Consider the following 14,588-nt stretch of genomic DNA (forward strand, 5'->3'; position numbering starts at 1 on the left):
CGGGTGGGGCCCACGTGATTTCGGGTGGGGCCCACGTGATTTCCGGGTGGGGCCCACGTGATTTCCGGGTGGGGCCCACGTGATTTCCGGGTGGGGCCCACGTGATTTCCGGGTGGGGCCCACGTGATTTCCGGGTGGGGCCCACGTGATTTCCGGGTGGGGCCCACGTGATTTCCCCTGGGGGCCCACGTGATTTCCGGGTGGGGCCCTCGTGATTTCCGGGTGGGGCCCACGTGATTTCCGGGTGGGGCCCACGTGATTTCCGGGTGGGGCCCACGTGATTTCCGGGTGGGGCCCACGTGATTTCCGGGTGGGGCCCACGTGATTTCCGGGTGGGGCCCACGTGATTTCCGGGTGGGGCCCACGTGATTTCCGGGTGGGGCCCACGTGATTTCCAGGTGGGGCCCACGTGATTTCCCCGTGGGGCCCACGTGATTTCCGGGTGGGGCCCACGTGATTTCCGGGTGTGGCCCACGTGATTTCCGGGTGGGGCCCACGTGATTTCCGGGTGGGGCCCACGTGATTTCCGGGTGGGACCCACGTGATTTCCCCGTGGGGCCCACATGATTTCCGGGTGAGGCCCACGTGTTTTCCGGGTGGGGCCCACGTGATATCCGGGTGGGGCCCACGTGATTTCCCCTGGGGGCCCACGTGATTTCCGGGTGGGGCCCACGTGATTTCCCCTGGGGGCCCACGTGATTTCCGGGTAGGGCCCACGTGATTTCCGGGTGGGGCCCACGTGATTTCCGGGTGGGGCCCACGTGATTTCCGGGTGGGACCCACGTGATTTCCCCGTGGGGCCCACGTGATTTCCGGGTGGGGCCCACGTGATTTCCCCGTGGGGCCCACGTGATTTCCCCGTGGGGCCCACGTGATTTCCGGGTGGGCCCCACGTGATTTCCGGGTGGGGCCCACGTGATTTCCGGGTGGGGCCCACGTGATTTCCGGGTGGGGCCCACGTGATTTCCGGGTGGGGCCCACGTGATTTCCGGGTGGGGCCCACGTGATATCCGGGTGGGGCCCACGTGATTTCCGGGTGGGGCCCACGTGATTTCCGGGTGGGGCCCACGTGATTTCCGGGTGGGGCCCACGTGATTTCCGGGTGGGGCCCACGTGATTTCCGGGTGGGGCCCACGTGATTTCCGGGTGGGGCCCACGTGATTTCCGGGTGGGGCCCACGTGATTTCCGGGTGGGGCCCACGTGATTTCCCCGTGGGGCCCACGTGATTTCCGGGTGGGCCCCACGTGATTTCCGGGTGGGGCCCACGTGATTTCCGGGTGGGGCCCACGTTTTTTCCGGGTGGGGCCCACGTGATTTCCCCTGGGGGCCCACGTGATTTCCGGGTGGGGCCCACGTGATTTCCGGGTGGGGCCCACGTGATTTCCGGGTGGGGCCCACGTGATATCCGGGTGGGGCCCACGTGATTTCCGGGTGGGGCCCACGTGATTTCCGGGTGGGGCCCACGTGATTTCCCCGTGGGGCCCACGTGATTTCCGGGTGGGGCCCACGTGATTTCCTTGTGGGGCCCACGTGATTTCCCCTGGGGGCCCACGTGATTTCCGGGTGGGGCCCACGTGATTTCCGGGTGGGGCCCACGTGATTTCCGGGTGGGGCCCACGTGATTTCCCCTGGGGTCCCACGTGATTTCCGGGTGGGGCCCACGTGATTTCCGGGTGGGGCCCACGTGATTTCCGGGTGGGGCCCACGTGATTTCCCCGTGGGGCCCACGTGATTTCCGGGTGGGGCCCACGTGATTTCCGGGTGGGTCCCACGTGATTTCCGGGTGGGGCCCACGTGATTTCCGGGTGGGGCCCACGTGATTTCCGTGTGGGGCCTACGTGATTTCCGGGTGGGGCCCACGTGATTTCCGGGTGGGGCCCACGTGATTTCCGGGTGGGGCCCACGTGATTTCCCCGTGGGGCCCACGTGATTTCCGGGTGGGGCCCACGTTATTTCCGGGTGGGGCCCACGTGATTTCCGGGTGGGGCCCACGTGATTTCCGGGTGGGGCCCACGTGATTTCCGGGTGGGGCCCACGTGATTTCCGGGAGGGGCCCACGTGATTTCCGGGTGGGGCCCACGTGATTTCCGGGTGGGGCCCACGTGATTTCCGGGTGGGGCCCACGTGATTTCCGGGTGGGGCCCACGTGATTTCCGGGTGGGGCCCACGTGATATCCGGGTGGGGCCCACGTGATATCCGGGTGGGGCCCACGTGATTTCCGGGTGGGGCCCACGTGATTTCCGGGTGGGGCCCACGTGATTTCCCCTGGGGGCCCACGTGATTTCCGGGTGGGGCCCACGTGATTTCCGGGTGGGGCCCACGTGATTTCCGGGTGGGGCCCACGTGATTTCCGGGTGGGGCCCACGTGATTTCCGGGTGGGGCCCACGTGATTTCCCCGTGGGGCCCACGTGATTTCCCCGTGGGGCCCACGTGATTTCCCCGTGGGGCCCACGTGATTTCCCCGTGGGGCCCACGTGATTTCCGGGTGGGGCCCACGTGATTTCCGTGTGGGGCCCACGTGATTTCCGGGTGGGGCCCACGTGATTTCCGGGTGGGGCCCACGTGATTTCCCCGTGGGGCCCACGTGATTTCCCCGTGGGGCCCACGTGATTTCCGGGTGGGGCCCACGTGATTTCCGGGTGGGGCCCACGTGATTTCAGGGTGGGGCCCACGTGATTTCCTTGTGGGGCCCCCGTGATTTCCCCTGGGGGCCCACGTGATTTCCGGGTGGGGCCCACGTGATTTCCGGGTGGGGCCCACGTGATTTCCGGGTGGGGCCCACGTGATTTCCGGGTGGGGCCCACGTGATTTCCGGGTGGGACCCACGTGATTTCCGGGTGGGGCCCACGTGATTTCCGGTGGGGCCCACGTGATTTCCGGGTGGGGCCCACGTGATTTCCGGGTGGGGCCCACGTGATTTCCGGGTGGGGCCCACGTGATTTCCGGGTGGGCCCCACGTGATTTCCGGGTGGGGCCCACGTGATTTCCGGGTGGGGCCCACGTGATTTCCGGGTGGGGCCCACGTGATTTCCGGGTGGGGCCCACGTGATTTCCGGGTGGGGCCCACGTGATTTCCGGGTGGGGCCCACGTGATTTCCGGTTGGGGCCCACGTGATTTCCGGGTGGGGCCCACGTGATTTCCGGGTGGGGCCCACTTGATTTCCGGGTGGGGCCCACGTGATTTCCGGGTGGGGCCCACGTGATTTCCGGGTGGGGCCCACGTGATATCCGGGTGGGGCCCACGTGATTTCTGGGTGGGGCCCACGTGATTTCCGGGTGGGGCCCACGTGATTTCCCCTGGGGGCCCACGTGATTTCCGGGTGGGGCCCACGTGATTTCCGGGTGGGGCCCACGTGATTTCCGGGTGGGGCCCACGTGATTTCCGGGTGGGGCCCACGTGATTTCCGGGTGGGGCCCACGTGATTTCCCCTGGGGGCCCACGTGATTTCCGGGTGGGGCCCACGTGATTTCCCCTGGGGGCCCACGTGATTTCCGGGTAGGGCCCACGTGATTTCCGGGTGGGGCCCACGTGATTTCCGGGTGGGGCCCACGTGATTTCCGGGTGGGGCCCACGTGATTTCCGGGTGGGGCCCACGTGATTTCCGGGTGGGGCCCACGTGATTTCCGGGTGGGGCCCACGTGATTTCCGGGTGGGGCCCACGTGATTTCCGGGTGGGGCCCACGTGATTTCCGGGTGGGGCCCACGTGATTTCCGGGTGGGGCCCACGTGATTTCAGGGTGGGGCCCACGTGATTTCCGGGTGGGGCCCACGTGATTTCCGGGTGGGGCCCACGTGATTTCCGGGTGGGGCCCACGTGATTTCCCCGTGGGCCCCACGTGATTTCCGGGTGGGCCCCACGTGATTTCCGGGTGGGGCCCACGTGATTTCAGGGTGGGGCCCACGTGATTTCCGGGTGGGGCCCACGTGATTTCCGGGTGGGGCCCACGTGATTTCCGGGTGGGGCCCACGTGATTTCCGGGTGGGGCCCACGTGATTTCCGGGTGGGGCCCACGTGATTTCCGGGTGGGGCCCACGTGATTTCCGGGTGGGGCCCACGTGATTTCCGGGTGGGGCCCACGTGATTTCCGGGTGGGGCCCACGTGATTTCCGGGTGGGGCCCACGTGATTTCCCCTGGGGTCCCACGTGATTTCCGGGTGGGGCCCACGTGATTTCCGGGTGGGGCCCACGTGATTTCCGGGTGGGGCCCACGTGATTTCCCCGTGGGGCCCACGTGATCTCCGGGTGGGGCCCACGTGATTTCCAGGTGGGTCCCACGTGATTTCCGGGTGGGGCCCACGTGATTTCCGGGTGGGGCCCACGTGATTTCCGTGTGGGACCTACGTGATTTCCGGGTGGGGCCCACGTGATTTCCGTGTGGGGCCCACGTGATTTCCGGGTGGGGCCCACGTGATTTCCGGGTGGGGCCCACGTGATTTCCGGGTGGGTCCCACGTGATTTCCGGGTGGGCCCCACGTGATTTCCGGGTGGGGCCTACGTGATTTCCGGGTGGGGCCCACGTGATTTCCGGGTGGGGCCCACGTGATTTCCCCGTGGTGCCCACGTGATTTCCGGGTGGGGCCCACGTGATTTCCGGGTGGGGCCCACGTGATTTCCGGGTGGGGCCCACGTGATTTCAGGGTGGGGCCCACGTGATTTCCGGGTGGGGCCCACGTGATTTCCGGGTGGGGCCCACGTGATTTCCGGGTGGGGCCCACGTGACTTCCGGGTGGGGCCCACGTGATTTCCGGGTGGGGCCCACGTGATTTCCGGGTGGGGCCCACGTGATTTCCCCGTGGGGCCCACGTGATTTCCGGGTGGGGCCCACGTGATTTCCGGGTGGGGCCCACGTGATTTCCGGGTGGGGCCCACGTGATTTCCGGGTGGGGCCCACGTGATTTCCGGGTGGGGCCCACGTGATTTCCGGGTGGGGCCCACGTGATTTCCGGGTGGGGCCCACGTGATTTCCGGGTGGGGCCCACGTGATTTCCGGGTGGGGCCCACGTGATTTCCGGGTGGGGCCCACGTGATTTCCGGGTGGGGCCCACGTGATTTCCCCTGGGGTCCCACGTGATTTCCGGGTGGGGCCCACGTGATTTCCGGGTGGGGCCCACGTGATTTCCGGGTGGGGCCCACGTGATTTCCGGGTGGGGCCCACGTGATTTCCGGGTGGGGCCCACGTGATTTCCGGGTGGGGCCCACGTGATTTCCGGGTGGGGCCCACGTGATTTCCGGGTGGGGCCCACGTGATTTCCCCGTGGGGCCCACGTGATTTCCGGGTGGGGCCCACGTGATTTCCCCGTGGGGCCCACGTGATTTCCGGGTGGGGCCCACGTGATTTCCGGGTGGGGCCCACGTGATTTCCGGGTGGGGCCCACGTGATTTCCGGGTGGGGCCCACGTGATTTCCGGGTGGGGCCCACGTGATTTCCGGGTGGGGCCCACGTGATTTCCGGGTGGGGCCCACGTGATTTCCGGGTGGGGCCCACGTGATTTCCCCGTGGGGCCCACGTGATTTCCGGGTGGGGCCCACGTGATTTCCGGGTGGGGCCCACGTGATTTCCGGGTGGGGCCCACGTGATTTCCCCTGGGGGCCCACGTGATTTCCGGGTGGGGCCCACGTGATTTCCGGGTGGGGCCCACGTGATTTCCGAGTGGGGCCCACGTGATTTCCGGGTGGGGCCCACGTGATTTCCGGGTGGGGCCCACGTGATTTCCAGGTGGGGCCCACGTGATTTCCGGGTGGGGCCCACGTGATTTCCGGGTGGGGCCCACGTGATTTCCGGGTGGGGCCCACGTGATTTCCGGGTGGGGCCCACGTGATTTCCGGGTGGGGCCCACGTGATTTCCCCGTCGGGCCCACGTGATTTCCGGGTGGGGCCCACGTGATTTCCGGGTGGGGCCCACGTGATTTCCGGGTGGGGCCCACGTGATTTCCCCTGGGGGCCCACGTGATTTCCGGGTGGGGCCCACGTGATTTCCGGGTGGGGCCCACGTGATTTCCGGGTGGGGCCCACGTGATTTCCGGGTGGGGCCCACGTGATTTCCGGGTGGGGCCCACGTGATTTCCGGGTGGGGCCCACGTGATTTCCGGGTGGGGCCCACGTGATTTCCGGGTGGGGCCCACGTGATTTCCCCTGGGGGCCCACGTGATTTCCGGGTGGGGCCCTCGTGATTTCAGGGTGGGGCCCACGTGATTTCCGGGTGGGGCCCACGTGATTTCCGGGTGGGGCCCACGTGATTTCCGGGTGGGGCCCACGTGATTTCCGGGTGGGGCCCACGTGATTTCCGGGTGGGGCCCACGTGATTTCCGGGTGGGGCCCACGTGATTTCCGGGTGGGGCCCACGTGATTTCCAGGTGGGGCCCACGTGATTTCCCCGTGGGGCCCACGTGATTTCCGGGTGGGGCCCACGTGATTTCCGGGTGGGGCCCACGTGATTTCCGGGTGGGGCCCACGTGATTTCCGGGTGGGGCCCACGTGATTTCCGGGTGGGGCCCACGTGATTTCCGGGTGGGACCCACGTGATTTCCCCGTGGGGCCCACGTGATTTCCGGGTGGGGCCCACGTGTTTTCCGGGTGGGGCCCACGTGATATCCGGGTGGGGCCCACGTGATTTCCCCTGGGGGCCCACGTGATTTCCGGGTGGGGCCCACGTGATTTCCCCTGGGGGCCCACGTGATTTCCGGGTAGGGCCCACGTGATTTCCGGGTGGGGCCCACGTGATTTCCGGGTGGGGCCCACGTGATTGCCGGGTGGGGCCCACGTGATTTCCGGGTGGGGCCCACGTGATTTCCGGGTGGGGCCCACGTGATTTCCGGGTGGGGCCCACGTGATTTCCGGGTGGGGCCCACGTGATTTCCGGGTGGGGCCCACGTGATTTCCGGGTGGGGCCCACGTGATTTCCCCTGGGGGCCCACGTGATTTCCGGGTGGGGCCCACGTGATTTCCGGGTGGGGCCCACGTGATTTCCGGGTGGGGCCCACGTGATTTCCGGGTGGGGCCCACGTGATTTCCGGGTGGGGCCCACGTGATTTCCGGGTGGGGCCCACGTGATTTCCGGGTGGGGCCCACGTGATTTCCGGGTGGGGCCCACGTGATTTCCGGGTGGGGCCCACGTGATTTCCGGGTGGGGCCCACGTGATTTCCGGGTGGGGCCCACGTGATTTCCCCTGGGGTCCCACGTGATTTCCGGGTGGGGCCCACGTGATTTCCGGGTGGGGCCCACGTGATTTCCGGGTGGGGCCCACGTGATTTCAGGGTGGGGCCCACGTGATTTCCCCTGGGGGCCCACATGATTTCCGGGTGGGGCCCACGTGATTTCCGGGTGGGGCCCACGTGATTTCCGGGTGGGGCCCACGTGATTTCCCCGTGGGGCCCACGTGATTTCCGGGTGGGGCCCACGTGATTTCCGGGTGGGGCCCACGTGATTTCCGGGTGGGGCCCACGTGATTTCCGGGTGGGGCCCACGTGATTTCCGGGTGGGGCCCACGTGATTTCCCCGTGGGGCCCACGTGATTTCCGGGTGGGGCCCACGTGATTTCCCCGTGGGGCCCACGTGATTTCCGGGTGGGGCCCACGTGATTTCCGGGTGGGGCCCACGTGATTTCCGGGTGGGGCCCACGTGATTTCCGGGTGGGGCCCACGTGATTTCCGGGTGGGGCCCACGTGATTTCCGGGTGGGGCCCACGTGATTTCCGGGTGGGGCCCACGTGATTTCCGGGTGGGGCCCACGTGATTTCCCCGTGGGGCCCACGTGATTTCCGGGTGGGGCCCACGTGATTTCCGTGTGGGGCCCACGTGATTTCCGGGTGGGGCCCGCGTGATTTCCCCTGGGGGCCCACGTGATTTCCGGGTGGGGCCCACGTGATTTCCGGGTGGGGCCCACGTGATTTCCCCGTGGGGCCCACGTGATTTCCGGGTGGGGCCCACGTGATTTCCGGGTGGGGCCCACGTGATTTCCGGGTGGGGCCCACGTGATTTCCGGGTGGGGCCCACGTGATTTCCGGGTGGGGCCCACGTGATTTCCGGGTGGGGCCCACGTGATTTCCGGGTGGGGCCCACGTGATTTCCGGGTGGGGCCCACGTGATTTCCGGGTGGGGCCCACGTGATTTCCGGGTGGGGCCCACGTGATTTCCCCGTCGGGCCCACGTGATTTCCGGGTGGGGCCCACGTGATTTCCGGGTGGGGCCCACGTGATTTCCGGGTGGGGCCCACGTGATTTCCCCTGGGGGCCCACGTGATTTCCGGGTGGGGCCCACGTGATTTCCGGGTGGGGCCCACGTGATTTCCGGGTGGGGCCCACGTGATTTCCGGGTGGGGCCCACGTGATTTCCGGGTGGGGCCCACGTGATTTCCGGGTGGGGCCCACGTGATTTCCGGGTGGGGCCCACGTGATTTCCGGGTGGGGCCCACGTGATTTCCCCTGGGGGCCCACGTGATTTCCGGGTGGGGCCCTCGTGATTTCCGGGTGGGGCCCACGTGATTTCCGGGTGGGGCCCACGTGATTTCCGGGTGGGGCCCACGTGATTTCCGGGTGGGGCCCACGTGATTTCCGGGTGGGGCCCACGTGATTTCCGGGTGGGGCCCACGTGATTTCCGGGTGGGGCCCACGTGATTTCCGGGTGGGGCCCACGTGATTTCCAGGTGGGGCCCACGTGATTTCCCCGTGGGGCCCACGTGATTTCCGGGTGGGGCCCACGTGATTTCCGGGTGGGGCCCACGTGATTTCCGGGTGGGGCCCACGTGATTTCCGGGTGGGGCCCACGTGATTTCCGGGTGGGGCCCACGTGATTTCCGGGTGGGACCCACGTGATTTCCCCGTGGGGCCCACGTGATTTCCGGGTGGGGCCCACGTGTTTTCCGGGTGGGGCCCACGTGATATCCGGGTGGGGCCCACGTGATTTCCCCTGGGGGCCCACGTGATTTCCGGGTGGGGCCCACGTGATTTCCCCTGGGGGCCCACGTGATTTCTGGGTAGGGCCCACGTGATTTCCGGGTGGGGCCCACGTGATTTCCGGGTGGGGCCCACGTGATTTCCGGGTGGGGCCCACGTGATTTCCGGGTGGGGCCCACGTGATTTCCGGGTGGGGCCCACGTGATTTCCGGGTGGGGCCCACGTGATTTCCGGGTGGTGCCCACGTGATTTCCGGGTGGGGCCCACGTGATTTCCGGGTGGGGAGCACGTGATTTCCCCTGGGGGCCCACGTGATTTCCGGGTGGGGCCCACGTGATTTCCGGGTGGGGCCCACGTGATTTCCGGGTGGGGCCCACGTGATTTCCGGGTGGGGCCCACGTGATTTCCGGGTGGGGCCCACGTGATTTCCGGGTGGGGCCCACGTGATTTCCGGGTGGGGCCCACGTGATTTCCGGGTGGGGCCCACGTGATTTCCGGGTGGGGCCCACGTGATTTCCGGGTGGGGCCCACGTGATTTCAGGGTGGGGCCCACGTGATTTCCGGGTGGGGCCCACGTGATTTCCGGGTGGGGCCCACGTGATTTCTGGGTGGGGCCCACGTGATTTCCCCGCGGGGCCCACGTGATTTCCGGGTGGGCCCCACGTGATTTCCGGGTGGGCCCCACGTGATTTCCGGGTGGGGCCCACGTGATTTCCGGGTGGGGCCCACGTGATTTCCGGGTGGGGCCCACGTGATTTCCGGGTGGGGGCCACGTGATTTCCGGGTGGGGCCCACGTGATTTCCGGGTGGGGCCCACGTGATTTCCGGGTGGGGCCCACGTGATTTCCGGGTGGGGCCCACGTGATTTCCGGGTGGGGCCCACGTGATTTCCGGGTGGGGCCCACGTGATTTCCGGGTGGGGCCCACGTGATTTCCGGGTGGGGCCCACGTGACTTCCGGGTGGGGCCCACGTGATTTCCGGGTGGGGCCCACGTGATTTCCGGGTGGGGCCCACGTGATTTCCCCGTGGGGCCCACGTGATTTCCGGGTGGGGCCCACGTGATTTCCGGGTGGGGCCCACGTGATTTCCGGGTGGGGCCCACGTGATTTCCGGGTGGGGCCCACGTGATTTCCGTGTGGGGCCCACGTGATTTCCGGGTGGGGCCCACGTGATTTCCGTGTGGGGCCCACGTGATTTCCGGGTGGGGCCCACGTGATTTCCGGGTGGGGCCCACGTGATTTCCCCGTGGGGCCCACGTGATTTCCGGGTGGGGCCCACGTGATTTCCGGGTGGGCCCCACGTGATTTCCGGGTGGGGCCCACGTGATTTCCGGGTGGGGCCCACGTGATTTCCGGGTGGGGCCCACGTGATTTCCGGGTGGGCCCCACGTGATTTCCGGGTGGGGCCCACGTGATTTCCGGGTGGGGCCCACGTGATTTCCGGGTGGGGCCCACGTGATTTCAGGGTGGGGCCCACGTGATTTCCGGGTGGGGCCCACGTGATTTCCCCGTGGGGCCCACGTGATTTCCGGGTGGGGCCCACGTGACTTCCGGGTGGGGCCCACGTGATTTCCGGGTGGGGCCCACGTGATTTCCCCGTGGGGCCCACGTGATTTCCGGGTGGGGCCCACGTGATTTCCGGGTGGGGCCCACGTGATTTCCGGGTGGGGCCCACGTGATTTCCCCTGGGGGCCCACGTGATTTCCGGGTGGGGCCCACGTGATTTCCGGGTGGGGCCCACGTGATTTCCGGGTGGGGCCCACGTGATTTCCGGGTGGGGCCCACGTGATTTCCCCTGGGGTCCCACGTGATTTCCGGGTGGGGCCCACGTGATTTCCGGGTGGGGCCCACGTGATTTCCGGGTGGGGCCCACGTGATTTCCGGGTGGGGCCCACGTGATTTCCGGGTGGGGCCCACGTGATTTCCGGGTGGGGCCCACGTGATTTCCGGGTGGGGCCCACGTGATTTCCGGGTGGGGCCCACGTGATTTCCGTGTGGGGCCTACGTGATTTCCGGGTGGGGCCCACGTGATTTCCGGGTGGGGCCCACGTGATTTCCGGGTGGGGCCCACGTGATTTCCGGGTGGGGTCCACGTGATTTCCGGGTGGGGCCCACGTGATTTCCGGGTGGGGCCCATGTGATTTCCCCGTGGGGCCCACGTGATTTCCCCGTGGGGCCCACGTGATTTCCGGGTGGGGCCCACGTGATTTCCGGGTGGGGCCCACGTGATTTCCGGGTGGGGCCCACGTGATTTCCTTGTGGGGCCCACGTGATTTCCCCTGGGGGCCCACGTGATTTCCGGGTGGGCCCCACGTGATTTCCGGGTGGGGCCCACGTGATTTCCGGGTGGAGCCCACGTGATTTCCGGGTGGGGCCCACGTGATTTCCGGGTGGGGCCCACGTGATTTCCGGGTGGGGCCCACGTGATTTCCGGGTGGGGCCCACGTGATTTCCGGGTGGGGCCCACGTGATTTCCGGGTGGGGCCCACGTGATTTCCGGGTGGGGCCCACGTGATTTCCCCTGGGGGCCCACGTGATTTCCGGGTGGGGCCCACGTGATTTCCGGGTGGGGCCCACGTGATTTCCGGGTGGGGCCCACGTGATTTCCGGGTGGGGCCCACGTGATTTCCGGGTGGGGCCCACGTGATTTCCGGGTGGGGCCCACGTGATTTCCGGGTGGGGCCCACGTGATTTCCGGGTGGGGCCCACGTGTTTTCCGGGTGGGGCCCTCGTGATTTCCGGGTGGGGCCCTCGTGATTTCCGGGTGGGGCCCACGTGATTTGCCCTGGGGGCCCACGTGATTTCCGGGTGGGGCCCACGTGATTTCCGGGTGGGGCCCACGTGATTTCCGGGTGGGGCCCACGTGATTTCCGGGTGGGGCCCACGTGATTTCCGGGTGGGGCCCACGTGATATCCGGGTGGGGCCCACGTGATTTCCCCTGGGGGCCCACGTGATTTCCGGGTGGGGCCCACGTGATTTCCGGGTGGGGCCCACGTGATTTCCGGTTGGGGCCCACGTGATTTCCGGGTGGGGCCCACGTGATTTCCGGGTGGGGCCCACGTGATTTCCCCGTGGGGCCCACGTGATTTCCGGGTGGGCCCCACGTGATTTCTGGGTGGAGCCCACGTGATTTCCCCGTGGGGCCCACGTGATTTCCGGATGGGGCCCACGTGATTTCCGGGTGGGGCCCACGTGATTTCCGGGTGGGGCCCACGTGATTTCCGGGTGGGGCCCACGTGATTTCCGGGTGGGGCCCACGTGATTTCCGGGTGGGGCCCACGTGATTTCCGTGTGGGGCCCACGTGATTTCCCCTGGGGGCCCACGTGATTTCCCCTGGGGGCCCACGTGATTTCCCCGTGGGGCCCAAGTGATTACCCCGTGGGGCCCACGTGATTTCCCCTGAGGGCCCACGTGATTTCCCCTGGTGGCCCACGTGATTTTCCCGTGGGGCCCACGTGATTTACCCTGGGGGCCCACGTGAAATACCCGTGGGGCCCACGTGATGTCCGCTGGGGGCCCACGAGATTTCCCCGTGGGGCCGACGTGATTTCCCCATGGGGCCCACGTGATTTCCCCTAGGGGCCCACGTGATTTCCCCTAGGGGCCCACGTGATTTCCCCGTGGGGCCCACGTGTTTTCCCCTGGGGGCCGACGTGATTTCCCCGTGGGGCCCACGTGATTTCCCCGTGGGGCCCACGTGATTCCCCTGGGGGCCGCCGTGATTTCCAATGGGGGCCCACGTGATTTCCCCGTGGGGCCCACGTGAATCCCCGTCGGGCCCACGTGATTTCCCATGGGGGCCCACGTGATTTCCCCCTGGGGCCCACGTGATTTCCCCCGGGGGGCCCCGTGATTTCCCCCGGGGGCCGACGTGATTTCCCCGTGGGGCCCACGTGATTTCCCCGTGGGGCCCACGTGATTTCCCCGTAGGGCACACGTGATTTCCCCGTGGGGCACACGTGATTTCCCCAGGGGGCCCACGTGATTTCCCCTGGGGGCCCACGTGATTTCCCCGTAGGGCCCACGTGATTTCCCCTGGGGGCCCAAGTGATTTCCCCTGGGGGCCCACGTGATTTCCCCGTGGGGCCCAAGTGATTACCCCGTGGGGCCCACGTGATTTCCCCTGAGGGCCCACCAGATTTCCCCGTGGGGCCGACGTGATTTCCCCATGGGGCCCACGTGATTTCCCCTGGGGGCCCACGTGATTTCCCCTGGGGGCCCACGTGATTTCCCCGTGGGGCCCAAGTGATTACCCCTTGGGGCCCACGTGATTTCCCCTGAGGGCCCACGTGATTTCCTCTGGGGGCCCACGTGATTTTCCCGTGGGGCCCACGTGATTTACCCTTGGGGGCCCACGTGAAATACCCGTGGGGCCCACGTGATTTCCCCTGGGGGCCCACGAGATTTCCCCGTGGGGCCGACGTGATTTCCCCGTGGGGCCCACGTGATTTCCCCGTGGGGTCCACGTGATTCCAATGGGGGCCCTCGTGATTTCCTCTGGGGGCCCACGTGATTTCCCCGTGGGGCCCACGTGATTTCCCCTGGAGGCCCACGTGATTTCCTCTGGGGGCCCACGTGATTTCCCCGTGGGGCCCACGTGATTTCCCCGTGTGGCCCACGAGATTTCCCCGTGGAGCCCACGTGATTTCCTTCGGGGGCCCACGTGATTTCCTTCGGGGGCCCACGTGATTTCCGGGTGGGGCCCACGTGATTTCCCCGTGTGGCCCACGTGATTTCCCCGTGTGGCCCACGTGATTTCCCCGTGTGGGCCACGTGATTTCCCCGTGGGGCCCACGTGATTTCCTTCGGGGGCCCACGTGATTTCCCCGTGGGGCCCACGTGATTTCCCCGTGTGGCCCACGTGATTTCCCCGTGTGGCCCACGTGATTTCCCCGTGGGGCCCACGTGATTTCCCGCGGGGGCCCACGTGATTTCCCCGTGGGGCCCACGTGATTTCCGGGTGGGGCCCACGTGATTTCCGGGTGGGGCCCACGTGATTTCCGGGTGGGGCCCACGTGATTTCCGGGTGGGGCCCACGTGATTTCCGGGTGGGGCCCACGTGATTTCCGGGTGGGGCCCACGTGATTTCCGGGTGGGGCCCACGTGATTTCCGGGTGGGGCCCACGTGATTTCCGGGTTGGGCCCACGTGATTTCCGGGTGGGGCCCACGTGATTTCCGGGTGGGGCCCACGTGATTTCCGGGTGAGGCCCACGTGATTTCCGGGTGGGGCCCACGTGATTTCCGGGTGGGGCCCACGTGATTTCCGGGTGGGGCCCACGTGATTTCCGGGTGGGGCCCACGTGATTTCCGGGTGGGGCCCACGTAATTTCCGGGTGGGGCCCACGTGATTTCCGGGTGGGGCCCACGTGATTTCCCCTGGGGGCCCACGTGATTTCCCCTGGGGGCCCACGTGATTTCCGGGTGGGGCCCACGTGATTTCCGGGTGGGGCCCACGTGATTTCCGGGTGGGGCCCACGTGATTTCCGGGTGGGGCCCACGTGATTTCCCCTGGGGTCCCACGTGATTTCCGGGTGGGGCCCACGTGATTTCCGGGTGGGGCCCACGTGATTTCCGGGTGGGGCCCACGTGATTTCCCCGTGGGGCCCACGTGATTTCCGGGTGGGGCCCACGTGATTTCCGGGTGGGGCCCACGTGATTTCCGGGTGGGGCCCACGTGATTTCCGGGTG

The sequence above is a fragment of the Ovis canadensis genome, chromosome 15 (assembly GCF_042477335.2).
Source record: "Ovis canadensis isolate MfBH-ARS-UI-01 breed Bighorn chromosome 15, ARS-UI_OviCan_v2, whole genome shotgun sequence".
Classification (NCBI taxonomy): Eukaryota; Metazoa; Chordata; class Mammalia; order Artiodactyla; family Bovidae; genus Ovis; species Ovis canadensis.